Source organism: Cryptomeria japonica, chromosome 3, assembly GCF_030272615.1.
Source record: "Cryptomeria japonica chromosome 3, Sugi_1.0, whole genome shotgun sequence".
In the NCBI taxonomy this organism is placed as follows: Eukaryota; Viridiplantae; Streptophyta; class Pinopsida; order Cupressales; family Cupressaceae; genus Cryptomeria; species Cryptomeria japonica.
In genome coordinates, this window is record NC_081407.1 from 652,860,946 (window position 1) to 652,866,961 (window position 6,016).

A 6,016-nucleotide genomic window follows, 5' to 3' on the forward strand; every position below is an offset into this window, starting at 1 on the left:
TACAAAATTTTAGGAAAACAAATCGAAAAATTAAACATTCAAAACTTACCAAATTCCAACAATACAAAACATGTACAGATGAAAATCAACATGCAAACCACTCTATTGTCCTTTATAGTTCATGCACACACTTCTTGCAAAACAAAATATTACAAGTAATTATTTAAAGAGAATGATGGAAGCATTGACTGATATGTGGATTATTTTTCATTTTATTCTTTTGAAGAAATGTCTCAAAAAAATGCATCTCATGGAAAGAAACTATTGGAGGATATGAATGATAGAATTTGATAGATTATTTACCCTGACGTAAACTTGTCAGCAACTGTAAAAACACCACGAGCACCTATTTAAACTTTGTGGTGGCATTAAATAGTAAATGATAACTCGATTAAACTTTTTTGTGGCGTTAAATATGTCTATGTGAAGGAGAACAAACCTAGATCATCAAACAGGGTACCGTAAAAAAAACTAGCTAAGGTGAGTTAAACAAAGAATTTGCAGAGGAATAAGGTATTTATCATATCGTTTATCGTTGTCTCTTTGTTTTTCTTATATTATTTGTTTTTCAAATGTTGTTGCTACACAGAGATGGTTGTTTGTTTTGCTCACAATCACTACTTGCTTTAATTTTATAAATATTTCTTTTTTATTATTAGTAAAACTTATAATGTAAGTTTATATATATATATATATATATATATATATTATATTTTTAAATTAAAAAATATAAAACCAATTATATATGAAAAAAATCAACATAAATAACTAATACATTAAAACTTACCTAACAAAAATAAATTATTGTTGTTATATAAATTTAAGCAACAATAATGTAAATAATGTTAAAAACAATTCACTTTTTGTTAAAATTTGAGTATATCTTAAGGGCGATAAAATGAAGATTAAAAAACTCTTTTCTTAATTTATCTAGATGGTCTCTTATGTACTTTGGCTTTGTTCAAATTAAAAAAAGTTATTTGTATGATATGTATTGTAACAAATAGTTTTTTAGATGATATATGAAGTCTCATAAGAATATTTTAGATTGTATTCAATTTATATATTGCATATACTTATTCATAATATTAATGTAAAAAAATTTAGATAAAAATAATTAATTTCAAGATTATTTTATTATATTTATATTATTTACTTTCGATTTCATTGAATTTATCAAAAAATTCTATTCAAAATTATCTAAGAATTTTTTATTATATTTATATTATTTTCTTTAAATTTTTTTGAACTTAATTAAAGATATTCACCCATTGCAAGGCCAAGCATTGACCGTGCTCCAAGAAGACATGAACTATGTACCATACATTCTCATTGATGAGATGAGCTTCATACGATACTTTATGTCAATTGTATCTGAAATGATTAATAGATACAATTTTCATGTCATAATTTTATACTCTCCAACATAATGATTAAAGTATATTTTACAATCGGCTAATCATTGCACCTTTGTTTTGGTGCAAGCGCTAGTATATATAAAGGGGAAAATTGTATGTCCGTGTCCTTTTTCTTAATATTCTACAAGTGGCAATTATTGGTGTGAATTTGGTCTAGAATATTGTTATGTTTTATTTTTATTATTTATTTTTAAAGATTGAATTTAATTTTAAAAAATTATTATTGTAAAATTAGATTTTTAAGTGTGAATTTGATGGAAGTTACTTTTAGAATTATAAATTTGAATTTTGAGCTTTTAAATTTTGAATTCAATATAAATTTTGTTAACCTATTTTAGTTAATTAATGTGAATCAACTTTACACATATTTTTGGTTGATTTGTTTACTTGATTCTATTCAAATATTTTCATTTATTCAGTTGAAAATCATCTAGAAATATGTTAGGGTTATCAAAAGAATTAATCATTTATAAGAATATCATAGTAGCATTATCAAAGCATTACATCAACATACTTTTTATTAGGTCCATTGCAATTTATTTATTATCCTCGATCCTTATTCTAAAGTCATTGAATTGAGTCGACTACGAGTATAACTAAAGAGAACATGGCACTCATGGTTCAACAAAGTCCATAAAAGTGTTCCTAAACATTAAAGGTTACTTATTAGATTCAACTAGAAAAAGATTGGGGTGAGAAAAATCTAATTGCCAAGTTTCTACCAAATTATTTTTGTAATTTACAATTAAAATCTACACATCATGTTCAATTTTAGACTTGCAATTATTGGTCTTGCACTCACATGAGCGAAATAGATCAAAACATAGTTAGCTTGTAGAATCTAAGATGGTCATTTGAGCAAACTCTAAAAAAATTGGTATTGTGACAAATTAATTTTTAACATCTTCTACATTATTTTCCCACATTTGGAGTCCACATAAGTATCACATTTAAATTCATTCAATTTAACATTCATGATCTCTAATCTCACTCTTGATCCATAGTCTTTTAATGATGTTTAATTATTTATACAAGTAAATTAGAATAAAATATTTATTTTCAATACCTCCTTTGTGAACTTGACTTTCCTACACCCCATAGGGGTCTATCCCTAAGGTTATTCCTTCTTCGCTAGGGCATTCATATTTGATTTCCTAATTGTATTTATCTTATATTAGATATTATTAGGATTTTGATTAGCCCTTGCTTTTTTTAACATTCAAGTATCTATAATATTATGGCTTGGGCCTTTATTACATAATATATCTTTGATTTGTATGCACCCACCCTTGTTTGTATGTTTTCAATATATTTTGGCACAAACTTTCATTATCCTTTGTCATTTCATGTCTCTATTACTAATTTTCATGTGTTCCCATACTTTTTTTTAGTCCTTTCATCCTAAATGTTCTCATGTCTTTTTATCTTGTGGATGGAGATGTGTCTCAAATAGAAATGTCATTTTTTGATGTTTTTTAATCTCTCCACCTTCATACATTTTACTATTTCTTATCCTTCAATTTTAGACACATTGAACTTGTTTGTGAGTTTTATGAAAGTAAACTAGAACTTCCTACACTCAACCTATAAGAAAAGTAATGTAAAAAGTTAAAATTTATACAAATATTCAATAGTGAAACAACATACAAAATGAGATATATTGGGCAAAGGCAAAACCTGATGGTATGTAATTTTTTTGAAATACAACAATCCCGACATTGAAGATGTGACACAATATGTTGCACTTGCAGTATAACATGCACTAAATATTGTGTGAAATCCAATGACACAAAGGTGATGACAACAAGAACAACCTCATCATTGCATAAGAAAGGAGGAACCAACAAAAGACTTGTAAAGTGAGAAAAGTGAACTGATGTGAAAGGATATCTATCCCCCAAGAGATCAACTTCCTACAATACGCTCAGATAAAGAAAAGGTAACCACGACCTTCAGATGTATCTAATTAATTATAAAGTTGGTTTAATTAAAGACATGTTGTGTGTTTTTATTTATACAATGAACATAGAACAATATTAAATTGTGGGGACTTCAAAAATAGGAAGTGCAATTGATGGAGGTTCTCTAAATAGTTTAGCTATTTGTAGCATCATAAATTGTATCTACATACAATTTTCATCCTCACCTAGATCTCACCTTGGCATTTTGTCTCTCAGTGCCCGATGTCCACTTTGATTCTACTCACACCTTCCACAAATCTGCATTTCCAATCCCCCTTCTACCTCCTATCCAAGTTTGAGTCCCGATTTCCAAGACAAGGGTGCTAGGGCGTCATGGTCTTAGATCAGCTTCACGACACCAAACCGCCCTAGTCCTCCTAATTAGGACCCATTTTTTGTCCCAACAACAATCACATCAAGTGGGCAGGAATTTAGGTTTTGTGCAACTTTCTCTAAAAATTCAAATAATTTTTAGATGGTTAAGTATAAAAGGAGGCCTACCCCTCTCATTTGAAGTCTATGATGTCTATTAAGCCTAAGCTGGATGAAGCCTATGATCTCTCTCTCAATTCAATTCAAGTGAGCAAGAAATCAAGCATTCGTCAAGCATTGAAGGAGAGGTTAAGTCAAGTTCAAGCATTCAAGATGGCATCCATGATCCACCTTCCATGAGGATGTTGAACCCAAGGTAGGACTGAGAGGGGGGTGAATTAATCCAAAACTTTAAAATAGATTAATTATAAACAATAATCAACCATACACAAAACTACTAAAAACTTACCAGCCATCAACACATGAACACCAGATTTTGCGTGGAAAACTCAAAATGGGAAAAACCACGGTGAGAATCTAACTCACAAATATGAATAACATTGATTACAAATTTTTAGGCTTATTGCCACAGAGCAATGACACTTGATGGACTTGCAAAGCTAAAGCGCACAACCTTAGGCAAGATACAAAATAAGGACTTTCTCAACTGAGGCTCACAACTTCTGGGCAAGATACATAAATATTGCTAGAAGACTCACTATAATACAACAACTAAAGAAATAGTAGAATTGATATGAGAAGGATCTCATGAACATGAAATTATCTGTAATGCCCACCAAAATACCCTAGAGAAATACACAAACTAACATGCAAATAAAGATTAAAAAATTGCATTATCTATTAATACAACATAATCAAATAAGTACACATATGCATTAAACATCTATCTACTAAATATGCACATAATTATCTTCAGCATAAACAAGCATAAACAAAATAGCACATTACGTAAGCAAAAATAAATATAACTCTTCTATAGCATTCCCTAGTGTATCTCAACGCCATTACTTATAATAACATTAAGAACATGGCACCATAAACACTACCATAAACCAATACATTCCAATTTAATAAAATTACCATTAAATCCATTTAGCTTCAATTTAAGAGCACCAAACCAAGTGTTCCTAAATCTTGTTATCTAGCTTCTATCTCAACATCATAAATCGTGCTAAATATCCCTATCCATTTCCTTAAATAAACGTACACATCCAACAAATACTACTTGTGCATAACCATGTTATAAGGTTAAGAACATTAAAGGAATTAACTTTATTTCATCCAAGCCTAATCAAATGGCCATATATACAACCATGAATCTGAATCCATATTTCAATAAATAGACAATATCCAAGATACAACATAGATCTAACAAGGAATATAACAACATGTCCTATGATCTATATTCTATTACATTATTTTCATCCCATAAGATTACAACCATCTTTACATCCAATGTATGATACTCAATCTACAAATACAACTATCTCATGAATGCCACATGAATTATAATACATCAATTTGCTCCAAGAATCCATCCAATAGATGAAGAGATAACAATCAATATCTATGCGTAAGAGAATCCCATGAAGAACATCTCAATGGAAGAAGGCATCAAACCACCCGACCATGTGGAACCATAAGGAACCACCCCCGTGCTAGGAGATGACACAAGATCCCACACTCACTCTAGATCTAGGCTGACACCTAACAACCAACAGGTACAACCAAACCTCCTCAAATAAAAACCACAAGAACAATACTCCAACACAACACATAGCTAAATCAAAAGCTCAAGACATAAACATAAGACCTCTAGAGACAACTCAAAATAAAGATATAAGGAACTAGGATCTACATGTAGGGAAGAGTGTCATCACATGCTATCACCAACAATATAGGATATCCTAGGTAAAGAGAGTTGTGCTCCCTATTCTCAGCATCCATGATACACATATGGAACCGTCTCAACCTTTGAGGAAATTAAGGGAGTTTGGTTTATCTGATTACCAAATCTTGAGCCTATACAATACTCCAAACCATGAGATGGGGTACCACCATTTCATTTCTTATCTTATTAAGATGAATTACTAGTACCCATCCCACCTAAGATTAATTCATTATGTTGTCACTTAATTAAACAACAAACTTCCAATGAGCTATCCCAATAGTCTAGACCCTGACTCCTCGTACAAGGAATCCTAGCAGTCCATTCTTCATGACCTCGATAGACTCATGGAAGCCCACTCTCCCTAATCATGCACCTTAGGGTGATAACATCACATTTCAAACTCTAGGGATCAC